The sequence below is a fragment of the Cotesia glomerata genome, linkage group LG3 (assembly GCF_020080835.1).
Source record: "Cotesia glomerata isolate CgM1 linkage group LG3, MPM_Cglom_v2.3, whole genome shotgun sequence".
NCBI classification, from domain to species: domain Eukaryota; kingdom Metazoa; phylum Arthropoda; class Insecta; order Hymenoptera; family Braconidae; genus Cotesia; species Cotesia glomerata.
In genome coordinates, this window is record NC_058160.1 from 7,001,987 (window position 1) to 7,017,592 (window position 15,606).

The 15,606-nt window shown below is 29.9% G+C and overlaps 1 long non-coding RNA gene across 1 annotated transcript; it reads right to left on the bottom strand.

Moving 5' to 3' along the window:
- Positions 1-10,620: 10,620 nt before the first annotated feature.
- LOC123261154 lies at positions 10,621-12,609 on the bottom strand. Its single transcript, XR_006508622.1, has 3 exons — positions 12,334-12,609; positions 10,852-11,450; positions 10,621-10,770 (listed from the first exon to the last, which is right to left on the bottom strand). It is a non-coding gene; the product is annotated as an uncharacterized LOC123261154 (long non-coding RNA).
- Between the last annotated feature and the right edge of the window lie 2,997 nt (positions 12,610-15,606).

Genomic DNA, 15,606 nt, shown 5'->3' on the forward strand with positions numbered 1-15,606 from the left:
ATACGCTCAACCTACGATTTAAACGTTCAATACGTTGAATCTACGATTTAAATTTCGACTCGGGGTAGGGTAATAAAGCCTGCGGGTTAAACATTATAGAAGACAGGGAACGTTGTATTGGAACTCTATAAGCTTGTCGCGACATTTCTATGCTAGACGCTTTTACTAGAGAAGCCTTTAGCGGAAGCGATTATTTTAAATATCATTTCTATCATTTAGGCCTTATTACCCGCGGGTATCTTATATGCATTTTATTTCGTACATATTAATATAAACTTTAGTTAAATTTAATTAAAAATAAATTCATGATAACAAAAGTCCACTGTCAATCGACGAATGAAAGCAAAGAGTAATTTACGTGACACTGTTCATGTCAATGTTACAAAATCGACAGCAAGAAATGTTAAAAAATGAAATACAGCGCAGCAGCTTTCAATACGCCGCGACAATTATTATGTGTTTTGTAACAAGAATGACATTAAACACGAGGGTCTCAAACGCATTTATACAGAGGCAAAGAAGTTATAAAAGTGTGGAACAGGTGTCTAGGGAAAAAGTGGGTGTGCCAAATAAAAGAATCTACCAGTCGGGATAGGTTGCAAGGGTGAATATCATATCGTCACTTTATGGTACATTATAGTAACGACGCTTGGGTGTTGGAAAAACGAGGGTAGCATTTATAAGTAGGCGTTAGGAGTTACATTGCCCATTCAGAAAAATGTGCATGGTATTGTGCACAGATTTTCTGCTGGTGCGATGTCAATTAAACTCGGTGCTTATATTTAGTAACCATTTGTATAGCTTATTTTATTTTGTCTTCATAAATATATTTCACATTTGACCCCTCGTAGTTAGCATTTTAAACGTGTATTACATGGCGAAAAATCTGTTGCTGCGGTATGCTGATACACGGAGAGAATGGTAATTCTCACTATGTAGTATGGAAATCATTAACATGTACATAGTAACGGGACTTACACAGTAAAAAAATGTTTCGTCATTGAGTAAAGTGTAAAAATTTTAGTGTCGAATATTTAACATTTTTTGTTCGATCGATTCGTTTTTCAACACATTAAAATGTTATTCGATCCTTAAGTAACACTTTTTCAATGTTACATTAACACGGAGCTGTATTATTTTAAACACAGAGCTGTGTTATTTTAAATATAGAGCTGTGTTACATACACAAAGATTGTGTTGAATTAATAAGCACTAATATTTTGTAAAAAAAGTCATCAACACAAATTTTTATATTGAACTTGACGAAAAATTTATTACTGTGTGTGCTTAAAAGAGCACCATTCAGTCACACCTGACATGGATAGGTAGATTTTTTAAACGAATATAAGAAAAAAAAAAAGATGAAATATGAGAGTTACTTGAAGATGAAGGCTCAAAATTTGTTGAAAAATTTTTATAAATTTTCTGAGTCACGAAATGAATTGAAAAATCATCAAAAATTGACGATTAACAGCCGAACTTGAACATAATTGTGTGAACTATGAGACAAATTGAAGAGATTTAAGCTATACTCAACAACTAAAAATTTATTTGAAGAGAAAGGCCCAAAATAGATTTATTGAAGAAGTTTTTAAATCGTAAAATGAATTGAAAAAATCAAAATTAGACGAGTAGTTTTAATTGAAGATAATTATGTGAAATTTGAGATATTAAATTCAATCGATTCAAGCAACCTTTTGCGACTAAAAAATTATTTCGGTAAAATTGACAAAATTCAAATTTTTTTTGAAAATGAAAAATTTTAAAACACCCACCCAATACCCACAACTCGTAAACTAACCGACCGATTTTACCCATCTTCGAACTTTATTTCAGTTTTAAACTCATCGGATCATAGTTATTTTTATGATTAATAAACTAATAAGTTAATTGAACAAAATAAAGTATAACAGCGCAAGCTATATATCATAGAAGTACTACCTAAAACTAAGAAAAATTTCTTAGTTAAAATTTTTCTGTTTGATTTAAAGTTAAAAAACATTTCAAAATGATTTTCTTAATTCAAGATTATTGCTTTTGAATCAATTTATTTTTTATTTAGTGTGTGAGCATGGTGAACAAACTCATGTTAAACCAAATAATAAAGGAAACTATCCATTTCACAAAAAAAGATTTTTGATGATTACTCCATAGAAATACCATATTACATTCGAAACCTTACCAATATAATGGTAAAAAGTCCCATCGAACATATGGAATATGTGTGGTTACCATACACATATTGATGATTTCCAAATTGCACGACTCATGATGCGAAGCATCAGAGAGTGCTTTACGATCGAAAAATTTTTTTCGCCTCATTTTAGCAACTATTTTTAGTATTATTGCCTTGTTAGTTCACGGAATCAAGATATTTTGCATACTATTGTCGAGATAATTTAATGGAGATTAATTCCATACTTTCTAAAAATTGATTTACTGCAATAGAAACAGAAAAAAACATCAAAATAGGTCAAAAAATTTTCCTGTCCGTCATGTATCAAACCCCGGCAACATTGTAACTTGTGAAAAAATCAATTATTTGAGTTAAATTTTTTTTTTTTTTTAATTCTAATCGACGATTGTAGGTCACTGAATACGAATGGTTAATTAATTCAGTCTCGTTTAATTACAACAGCTGTTTTTTCGGCAATTAATTTTGAACAACTTAAGTTTTTTTTTTTTTTTTTTTTATATTTCATAATTAAATTAAATGAACATTATGAGTCGTGCACTTTTGGATTTTCCAAACTTTTTTACATTATGAAGGTGATCTTCCTCTTCTCTTTTCGTTGATATTAACTAATTTTAGAACTAGTGATAGTTATAGAGTCATGAATAATGTTTCCATCATTTATCAAACCCACTTGATTTGAAAATTATATACTGTATTGTAATAAAGTAATTACATATCAAATGTATATTTTTTTTTAGATCATACGTGTTAGCTTATACGTCAATATTTTTTACTATAAATTTTAGTTGCAAGGAAAAATGTTGATTAAATTGTCATGTAGTCTTTTATGAATTTTTTTGAGTACATTTTAGATAGTAAATATGTATATATCTTCATTTCAATTATGAGTGATTATAGAAAATATCAAATTTATGTATGATCTACATTGTTATTTTTGCAATATTGAACACACTATAATTTCTGAGATACAATTTACAAAAATGAATAAATGTAATTAGTTATATTTGTTGATAAAATTTCCATAACATAGGACGAAAAAATTGAATAAAACATAAAGAACTATTATCATAGTATTATACATGTTATACGAAAAGCAAGAAGTTTCTCAGGACGGATCTCCAATAAATCATTAAAAAATTTGCCGTCGGACATAAACTAGAACTCAAAAAAACGTGTACCATGCAATTATTTAATTTCCGATAAACATCGACGAATTTAAAAAGCTTTATTCAGGCCTTACAAAACCCTTCTTGAAATCTTCTTTTGTTCTCTTTTTTTTTTTTATCTTAACTTTTTTCCGATATATTCCCGCGGTGGATTATATCAGACGAAATCGCACAAGCAAGGCTCTCACAGTCCTGTAGATCTTATACTCACCACAATGCACACATATATATAAATACTTCGGAGAAAGTGGAGTAGTATACTTAATACCGACAAATAAAAATGATAAATCATTGAAAATTTATCAAAAAATTTAAGGCAAAATGAAATATTTTTTTTTTAAATAGTGTAGCAAGTTGATTACTTCAACTCATGCAGCAGTTTTAAGTAAAACTGACAAAAATATAAATTATTTTCAGAATTGTCATCTTTCAAAATGTTTTTGAATGCGAGATGACTAATTTCAAAATACACACATGTATAGGGGAGGGGGGGCGCAAAATGGGGTAGGGGTGGCAAAATGGGGTACCCCCAAAATTTCGTAAAAAAAATTTTTTTTTCCAAAAAGCTCTTTTAGCTTTCTAAAATATATTTTAACGTCATTTCCTACAATTTCAGAGGAAAAAAATTTTTTTAATTAAAAAACATGAAAAAAATTTTTTTTTCTAATTTTTTTTGCCTACAGTAAAAAAATTTTCGTCAAATTTAACACAAATATTTGTGTTACTAAGTGTTTTTACACAAACTAATGTTAATTCTACATTCTAGTGTGTTAACTCAATACATGAGAATGTAAAATTCTACACGCTAGAGTGTAATTTGCTACACAAAAATTTTTACACTTTACACATTGACGAAAAATTTTTTACTGTGCAGTAATTTTTATCGTCATTGTGCATCGTAATAATTTTTTTTTCACATCTAAGATTTTTTTTTCTAAATTTTTAAGTTCTCACTTTACAAATAAATAATTTAAAAAAAAAAAAATCGGGAAGTCATTGGTTCAATGCCAGTTTTCGAAAATCAAGTTCTAATCTGATCTCCACATTTTTAAGGTCTTAGGAAGTAGCTCTTAATATTCCTACGAGGATTTCTATCAGGGTGTGTGTGTGTGTGTGTGTGTGTGTAAACCTCTCATAACTTTTGAGCAACTCCACTGGTTTGAACGACAATCGCGTCATTCGATAAGGTTCAGCGAAACTTAGACTTCCTCATAAATTTAAAATAACTTTTTTCTTTTAACAACTTTTAAACAGATGTAACGATCAATTCCAAAATCTAAACAGTTCTTTAATTTAAAAAACGACGTTGACTGCTGCAAACTGCATCAAAATCGGGTGATGTGTTGAAGAGAAATCGTACATTAATTATTTTAAAAAAGTATGTTTTTCAAATAACATCGAATTTATTCTCGAATTATTTTTGATGACATAATTTAACTATGAATGCTCAGAAAACTGAGTCAGAGGCCGCCAATTTCTTCAAAATCATTTGGTGTGCTTGTGAGATTTAATTTAAAAAGTAAGATCTTCAGACCTACAAGATTATTCAACTTGAAAAAATTTTCCTGAATCTCTAAACCAAGAAAGAGAGTACAAAAAAATTACGAATTTTTTTTTCATGCTATTATTTTGAATTCCGTGAGAACTATGAGTCTAAAAATTTTTTCACCGGGAGTTCCAAAAACTAGAATTTTCTCAAGAGAACTCTTTTTTTTTATCTTGATATTATTTTTACTCAAGCGAAACCCGTCAAAAATTATTACAAAGTTTTAAAATTTTTTTTACTACCTCAATTCCTGTTAGGAGTATATTGCTTCAACTAACAATGTCTCTTTTTTAGGTGATTTGTTCCTCTCTTTGGGTTCTTTCGTAGACTTATCGATAAGAAAATGTTATTTTTTTAACGATATTTCATTTTCAGATGAAGAAATTTTTTTTCACTATTTCAGGGAGTACCCCATTTTGCCCGCAAAAAAAAAAAATTTTTTTTCTACGGCAACTTGAAATTTGATTATTTTTCTTTAATTACGACTGAAAACGAGAAAAATCAGCATATTTAAGTCCTTAAAATCATACCGATTTCTTAAGTACCCCATTTTGCCCCCCCCCCTCTCCCCTATATTTACGTTCATTAGAGGAGCTTTTTAGAGCTTCAGAAGTTCGACATCTGTTAAAACTTCGACATCTGAGTAGATTAATATTTAAGCATATCAGAAAAGTAATCAAAGTATTTTATTGCCATTAGATACAAATTTTCAGAACCAAAATACTTTTGTTAATTTTTGGTATAGGAATAGTTTTTACCTTAGCTTTATCTTTGTTGTTTACATGTGCATGCTTACATGTATTATAATAATAAAGATATTTATTCTACACTGATAAAAACGTTAACTTGATTAAAAAAAAATCTTGAATCAAGAATAAAATTTTGAAGGAAATAATTATCTTAAGTTGAGATAAAAAATTTTTGAGCCAATATTAATATATTAGTTTCACTTTCAATTCAGTATCAGTACTTTAAACTATACATAACATATAGTACTTATTAGAATCAACTAAGTTTTAAATTTTTAGTATTGAATCAAAATCAATAACCATTAGCTACTTTACACTGATTCGAACTAGAGAAATACTTATAAAGTGTCAAATATTAAAAAGTAAGAAAGATCTATTAAAGAATAAAATATTTGTAGTAACTACATAGACCAGAAAATATTAAAATTGTTAAGTGAAACGGAAAGAAACGAGAGAAAAGATATAAATATAAATTATGTATAGAGAAGGGAAAGATCAGCAGATGAACCAGGCATCAGGCACCAAGCACCAGGCGAAAGGGGGTCCAGCTGACCCTGTGGCCTGGCACGCACCCAGGCTGTATCTGCAGGGTCCGACTCCCGTATACTTTCTTGTCTCTCGCCAGAAGGTAACTCTGGCTACGAGCAAAGCCTCCGGGCCCACCTCCTCAAACCTATACTTATCCACCTCTTCGTCCTTTCCTTAATCTCCTCCCGCGCCGCCTTCTTAAACTCCCCTTCATATTCAACCTCCTTTCTTCCTCCTTCTTCTTGTTTTCTTTCGGATCCTCATACTCTTGGCAATACAATCACCGCAATCGACACAACCAACACCAACATCATCCACTATATAGACTACATCATTCAACCCAACATCGCAACTACACCAGTGCATACATATCCAGCATCAAAACTAACTTGTATCCAACGTCACCGTATACTTACTGACCGTGGCCAAGTTCCCTCTGCATAGGGTGTATTATTATTATCCGGCATTATCTGTAATTCTGAAGCGGCCAGGAAGCCCACTGAAATTGTGATAGCCCCCGTGATTAAATCCCCAGTCCTCGGTTTTTTTTATACAGTATAGTATAGATACCTTTACTCTATAGACTTGAAACTAATATCCTATTGCATATCCGACCCAGGTTTTTTAGGTATTTGTGATTTTAATTTTTTTTTTCACTTCGTTGTTTATTACTGTTATTGTGCATTTGATTAATTATTTATTGATCAGGTGTAATACTCAATTATATTTGCACTGATAAAAAATTAATTTGATTTAAGGGCAGAAATTTAAACTAAAAACATCCTTTTTAAGGATGTCATTCCTTCTAAAGAGAATGATTATCTCGAATCGAATAGAAAAGTTATTGATCTAAGAAATTCTTCTTAGATATTACGAAAATTTTATTTTATTAAAGAATTTTTTTTGTTGGCTCAAAATTAGGTGTGCAAAGATCGAAATTTCAAATTATTCAAATTCGAAGCGAATCGAATAACTTATTTCGAACATTCAAAATTTTCGAATCTATCGAATAGTACTAACTGTTCGAATAATTAAAACCGTTCAAAAGGTTCGAATTATATAATATTCGACTCTTATCTTACTATTTGATTCAAACAAGATTGTCACACCCTTAAGCAATATTCATTGATAGAAAAAAATGCATGGGTGTAGAGAGGCCAGAACTAGTGAAACTGCCGTATAAAACTCGATTCGAAAGGTTTGAATAGTTCGACATAATTGAAACTTTGGAGTTATTCGATATTCGACTCGAATATCGAATCAAATCCCACTATTCGATTTCATTCGATTCAAACAAGATTTGCACACCCCTATTCAAAATGATAAAATTCTTCAAATGATATTCTTGATTTAAGATTTTTGATTTTGAATACATTAAATTTTTATATCAATGTCGAAGCGAGAAGAACAGCAACTCAATTTAATAAAAAAATCTCAATTTTACGAGTTTAATTTAATGACGAAAAAAAATACTGAGAAAATTTTTCCTCATGAAAACAGATCCAGATCATAATGATATTGATGTTAGCTTCACTCATACTACTTTTCATTATTTAATGTTTATAATAATAATTTATAAAAAAATATTTAGTCCGATCGAAAGTAATTTAGAATCAAATTGAATTTTGAGTATATGGTACTTATTACTCAACCTAATGTTTTTGCAAACGACAACTTTTGACTATTTTTAGTCACTTATCGAGAGTCACTGACTTTTTCAAGTATTACACACGGATAAGCGATAAAAATCTTTAATTGTTATGTGATGGAAGATGGAAGTAATCCCAAACTCGAAGTTTAAGTACACAGTAAAAAATTTTGCGTCATTGCGTCCAAAAATTTTGTGATAAAAATTTTTATGTTAAATATCTAACATTTTTTGTGTTGATTTAACAGAATAAATGTTAAATTTACACATAAAAGTGTTAAATATTTAACATAAAAATTTTTAACACTAAATTTTTTGACGCAATGACGCACAATTTTTTACTGTGTATTTTGTTGTATTAATATCACCGATATCTACACGGAAAAATTGAAACCCGACTGGTTCGTGTTCTGCACCAGACTCAGTCGTGTGCAAGAAAAAATGGAAGAAAAATTAGCTTATACCAGACTGAGTCGTGTGCGCATCCGAATGAGTAGTGCAGCACACGGCTGAGTCTGGTGTAAGCTAATTTTTCTTCCATTTTTTTTTGCACACGACTGAGTCTGGTGCAGAACACGAACCAGTCGGGTTTCAATTTTACCGTGTAGTAGTAATTTATGATTCACTAGGTAATCAAAATTTATCAAAAGTGTACTTGATTTTGAAATTTCAATTAATTAAACAAATAATCATACAGACAATAACTTTTACCTCCAAATCATCATAAATTTACCGTATCAAAAAAACACGGAAAAAAGATAATACAATGTAGCGCTTTATATAAAAAATTAAAAAAATGACAATTTTGGATTGTAATTCTTACAGATTTTGTAGAAATTACATTCTTAAATGTAAATACTACATTCAAAACTGTAAAAATTAACATTTAAAGTTTGAATTTAAAAAACGTTATTTCAAACTGCAATTTTTCTAGTTTTAAATTTAAAGCGACCCTTATGACTATTTATAAAGTAATTTTTCCCTTTTTCTTATTTCCGTGAAGAGACGTTTTACAATAATTTTGAAATCCCAAAAATAATAACACTATGTATATACTCCGGAAGTACTATAATATTTGGGTTATCAAAAAAAATTTAGAAGTTTTCAGTGTATCGAATCCTCTGGGTTCTTTTCAAAGCATCCGGTGTTGATCTATATAAGATAATACGAAACATTTAGGACCGGTTTGAGCACAGATAGATCAGCATAATCGATCGCAAGTTATAAAAGTCAAAGTTGTTACAAAAGTCCCAGACACGACTTAGAAGAGGAACAAAAAGGCAAAGTAAAGTCGATAGCATAAAAATAAACTTGATCGAAGGTAGGAAAGATTATTATTGTAAGCATTTATTGCGGATATTCTGGTACAGCCGTAAGATGATGAGAGTATATTTAGAGGTTCAGGTCCGTGGTGAATGGTGCTTGGAACTGTAGACCAAGACCAAGACTACCCCGTTCGTGCCTGAAGGCATAACAGTAGGCATACGCCCGGCCCTAAGATGCTACTTCGGTAATAGCCAACCGATTATAACTGAAAAAGTCGAAAACCATTTATGCACCTTGAACCATACGGGCAGTTAACTCGCTATGTATGCGGTTCATCATGTGTATAGCTGAGCCTCAGGCTCCAAGTTCCACCACACCCAACAAGGTCACTGTAACCATAACCATACCCACCACCACATGTCCACATCTCTATCAAGATCCTCATCAGGACACTCCATACACCCAACAATAAAAAGATGATGCAGAAGAAAAGAATACACTATTATAAAAATAGTGATGTATATCTGATAGATATGTATATAGTCTGCATATATACTTTGGCTTTGGATTATCATCATAGACTCCCCAGTCAGTCTCATTCAGGGCTTGGCGTGATGCTACTGAAAAGTGCTCCGGGGTCCTGGAAACTGCTACTGTACGTGACGAAAGAAGGCGTGCCACTGCCTAAGTATTACTCTGTTGTGACTTATTTTTAATTTATTTATTTATTTTGCCATTAATGCTAATAAATACAATCTCGAATATTTTTTAATATTTTTATTCTAAGATCAAATTTAAATGATTATGTTTTTCTTATGTAAATGTCATAACATACAGATATATATATATATATATATATATATATATATATATATATATATATATATATATATATATATATATATATATATATATATGAGGCTCGCTTCTGAAATGAGTTATCGTGAGTCTTAAAGGACACTTTAAAGAAAAAAAATATTTTGTATGCAAGAGATGAAAGATAGATGTCAAGAACTTAATCATCCAAAGGATTAAGAGTGACAGTAGTTTTTATGGAGAGAACAAATCTATACTGCAAATTTTATTTATGATCCATTCCTAAAATGGTAAGCTATTATGAAAAAAAATTTTCACTTTTTTAAATAGTTTAAATGTTTATGAAAATGCTTCACGTAATTTAAATATTTTAAAAATTTTCTAGAAAGTTTAGAAATTTTTTTAGAAGTTAAACAATTTTTTTTTGAAATCTTATTCTTGATTTTAAAAGTTTTTCAATTATTCATCTCTCTTTACATTGAGAGGAAAATAAATTGTTGCCAGAATAGGATATCTTAGCTCAAGAATTTTTTGAAATTAACCATTCAAATTTTTGAAATTTTTTGACAAAAGAATATTAATATCTGCCTTGATAAATATTTGGCATTATTATAATAGATCAAAAAACGGATACCTCTACTTGAATTAAGTAAAAATTACTTTGATTCAATTTAACTAATTCTTCTGACAAGAAAATTATCAAGAATATGATTTCTTATATCAAGAAAATTTTCTTATAAGTAGTGTTTTTTCTCTTTAATATCATCTGACAAGTTTGTACGTCTATAATCCATCAATTGCAATGGTAGATCATAGCATATATGTATTTATTTTAAGTACCACTCTTCTCTTTTCTGTAAAAAATTATTTATTATTTGCAAAAAACTGTACTTTTTGTAAACAAATGAAAATGTCATATTGAAAAAATTACTTACAATGTTTTTAATGACAGTAAGCCGAATTTTTTTATCAATCTGACGTGATAGTAATCAACAATATTTCCCAGCAGATCAGTAGATCCAGGTTTAAAATTTCTATTATCAAGTTTTGAATTAATATTCAATTCTTTATACATTTCAAGATATTTTCCAAAGTATTTCTCAACATTATTCAGCGCTGCAACACGAGACGAGCAAGACCCACGGGCATCCCATTCGTGCTTCCAAAACGATTCATCGTTAAAATTATGAGTATTGAGAATCAAGAACCACATTAAGTGAAGTTTTTTAAATAATTTATTATTTTTCAATACTTCATATTGAAATTCAATATTTTTCTTCTTGCGATTCCCCGAAATTATTCCAGAATACTTTGTGGCCCATAATCCGTGTACGATCCATTCATCTATAAGTTTGTCGTGGTTTATATTTATACCTCTTTTTTTTGAGTTTCATATCCAAAAGTCTTTTGCTAGAATAAAGCCAATTTTAAATAATTAAAACAATCTTCCGCAGGCGAGTTTTTATTTTTACATTTATCGGTGTTGAAATTGTTTTATTTACTGAAGTTTGATGATCTGGCAAGATTTGTAGGCCTATAAAACCAATAGTAGATATTAGTGATGTAACAGTTTAACGACCACTGAAATTACCTAAAAAATCGAAGAAATTCCGATATATTTTATTTTCAAAATTCGAAGTTACTTTGATAACTTCAAAGTATCCGAAGTTATTATACGGATTTAGGTTTTAGGCTGGTACTAAAAACTAAAATGTGAATTTTTTAACTGTTGCTTAATTTATAAGGCAATTAATACAAATAAAACGCCCCTATTTCGAAATAAAATTTATGCTCTTAAGCCCTAACTTTGTGAAGTTGATGCTAGTCAAATTTACTATTATCTTCAATTGTCAGTACGAAATATGATAAATTTTTTATTTCAAATGTAATAAAAGCATGAAATACTGTTTGTAAATTGTACTAATTACAATAATGCAGTTCAAGATGTTCCGTGTGTACAAATATAGCACACGGAAAAAAAAATATTGTTAAAATGACTATCCAACGTATCCTCAAACGACGTTTCCTTAAAATAACAATCCGGATTTCTGATTTAAGGATTCATTTGTTTGACTTAAAAGCATGCAGAGAATAGCTCTTGTAAATATATGTAGTTTCGTCAAAACAGGCAATTGTTTCGTTAACGTGAGGATCTGTATAGTTGAATTAACTAAATGTAACGCTAAAATAATGATATGGATCGTCATTTTGATGATACGCTGTATAGCTGAATTGGCTATACAGCGTATATCTCTAAAAAAAATGACTATACGGCGTATAGTCAGAATAACGATACGTATCCTTATTCTAACAATATTTTTTTCTCCGTGCAGAGAAACTATCATAGTTGATGAGAATTTTCAAGAAAGAAAATATTTCGATGTAAAACAGTATTTTGTTATTAAAAATGCACTTACATTTTTCGATTCGGATCAATTCCACTTGTTCGTCCTGTATTGGTAAAACTTATATTTGTGATTCCAAAAATAAAGTATATAGAAAGAAGAACAAAAAGAAGGGGTTAATCATCGTTATTACGAAGTTCACAACAATATTATATACTTAATTCGTTGAGAAGTCGACAAAAACTGCAAATATTTCTAAGAACCAGAAAAGATTCGAATATGTTGATGAACCTTAGTGCTAATCATCGACTAAAACCATTAAAATTAATCTATGCGGAATTCTATATTAGCATTCATTTTTTATACATTCATTTCCGCATGGTATTTAACTGAGGATTATGTATTGATTTTTATGGAGAATCGTGTTATTTATTGTCACATTGATTTATGCGAGTACGTGACTTGAATAATAAATAAACTTAAAAAAACTGTAATTCTTATTTAAGATAATTAATAATGTTAATATATACAAAAAATATTTTTTTCGCACGGCTTCATGGCTATATTGAATGAATTTATAATTGTAAATATTATTGGTAGGAATTTAGCTTGTGTGATTATTCATTTTAAGTTTGTCTGAAAAAGTATTGAGGCAAAATAGCATAAAATCCATGATAGATATTTTTTTTTATCATGTTGACTTACGCAAAATTTCAATCAGACCTTTTTTGTAGAGCATTCAATTGCCCATAAGAAAAAGGTTTAGTTTTACCTATAAAGTAGCTCGTTGTCACGTTACAAAATTCCAAACTTTAAAAGAATATTTTTCTATGTTATTTAAATGGAAAATAGAAATTACTTGACGCCACCTCTAAATATTAATATTAAGAGCTCATATTTTCAGAGGATCTTTTTCTAGAGATACTCTGACGATTTCTCAATGTTCATTGGAAAAAAAAAAATATTCGATTTTTTTGATACACTCTAGTGTATATAGAAAGCATTTTTTTATGTTCAATTTTGCTTCAGGCTTTTTTAATGAAACAATAACTTTTTCCTCTTTTTTTTTTTTTTTTTTTTTATGAGATGAAGCAATTAAAAAAATCATTTGATTTCTTATTCAAAAGTGTATATTTCTTATTTGTTTGCCACGCCTACTTTCTTCACTCCTAAATATAAGAGCGTCCTCATAGATTTTATCAACAAGTTTTGATACCCTAACACGTGACGATTCACTACGTAGCTCACATTGTGTTAGAAAAATATGAATCTTCATTTGAGTAGTCAAAAGAAACACATTTAGGTGACCTCATATCGGTGTAGATCGTCAACCGGAAGGATCATCAACTCCGGGGGGTACTTGTCTGATATTTATCTTGGTAATATATAGTGTGCTATTTATGACGTCGGACACTTGTCATTTATTAACTTATATCGTATCAATTTTTTTAGAATGACACTAAAATAGATTCGATCTGTAAAAAGGCGTGCCAAGTTTATATTTTTACATAAAAATAACTTTTTTTTTTTTTTTTTTTGTAAAACACAAAAATTACTATAACTATTATACGGTATCGCAGATCGATACGAAATATTAGCATATAATAGATTTATCTTAAAACTTGGAAAGCTCAAAATAGTTGTGAAATTATATTTTTTACCTCGAAGAACTTTTTATTTGTTTTCAATATAGATAATTTGATATACTTGGAAATAAAGATTCAAAAAATAAAAAAACAACGATTTTTTTTTATTTAGCGATAAGTTTGATAAATATAACAAATACTCTTGTAACTTGCCAAAAATTATTGCTAAGCTGCACAGTCATATAAACACCCTCTAAAGCAGAAGTCAGTCAGTGTTTAGAAAAAATCACAAGTTAGATTAAGTGTGGTGGAAGTAAGTATATAAGCAACTTACTGTTGCGAAGTAATTGAGTTAATCCATGAAATTTAGGATTAGTTACAATGACTCGCCTATGCTAAATAAATCCAGAATATACAGCTGAATAAAATAAATAGCACGATCCATAAAAAATCAGAAATAACGAATTCGATGCAGAACATTAAGTCTGAAAAAAAGTTGAAAGTACATTCACAGTCAAGAGATTCGAGTAACTTTATGGTATAAAAATCATCAAGCCGGTGAATGTCGAAAACACGCGAGCCTCAGGGTTACTCACGTGGAAACGTCATCGGCAGCTAGAGTCTCGCTGGGTGCCCCAGTAGATAAAAGGGCGGAAGAGTGAGGAGAAAGGGGATGTTGAATGGCATAGCAGTGGTGGCTCCGTGGTGGTTACAAACTGGGCAATACACAGGAGCTCAAGATACAAGTTACACAGATGGGGAACGAATACAGGGAGACTAGGCCAGGAGAAGGCATGGGCTCTGTTTTTAGGGCTACACTCGGTTCAGGGTGGCTAACTTCAACGTTTGCGCCCCTAAGCTGCCTCGAGCGCAACCACTAAACCCTGCAGAGCTTATTTTACGAACGACCGATCACCCTCTTTCAACCCACTCCATCTGAGCTTTTCTCTGTCTCTCTTTTTTTGCTCCTCTTTGATAGACATGAGTACTGTCGTACTGAGGGTAGTTTCTAGGTACTATAACATTTTAAAGAAGAGTATATAAATTATTTATCTACAGTGTATATATTTAAAAGAAACGAAATTAAAGAAAATGGAGTAGTTAAAATTTGTTAAAGTTTAAACTTTATTATTTTTCGAATTCATTTTAAAATAGTTTTAATTTCATATTTTTACATATTGATCACAGTTAATTTAACATATTATAAAGTTTAAGTATGTTTAAAAACCATTCCACGTCAAATTAAGAATTTTTTTTAATTTAATTCTCGAGTACCTCGATTTTTCAACAATTTTCAGTTCCCATCAGAAAAGTCTCTGATAATATAATATTTGTATAATATTATAATAATATATGTATATAATATTTGTGAAATGCATAAAATATGTAAAAAATTCATGTGAGTACTTAAATAAAAGGTATCGATGAGTAGAATATCGAAATGAGCTTAGGGGAGGGTGGGGCAGAGCGGTCCCTCTAAGCCGATTATTACTTTTTGTGGTTTTTTAACATCTTATTAGTTTACCTTGACTCTACGATGAAAGAATTTACCAAAATTTTGGAAAAATTCTTGAAAAAAAATTTTTTTTTTTGGGGCATAACGGCCCCCACCAAAAAATGATAAAAAAAATTTTTTTTTTTTCACCATTAAAAATATTTTGAAAAATATAAAAGTATTTCCTTATTTTTATCACTTTCTAGATTTCATTATCATTCGAAAAATAACTGCTATACCTGATGCACCTCGTTTCTTTCCGCC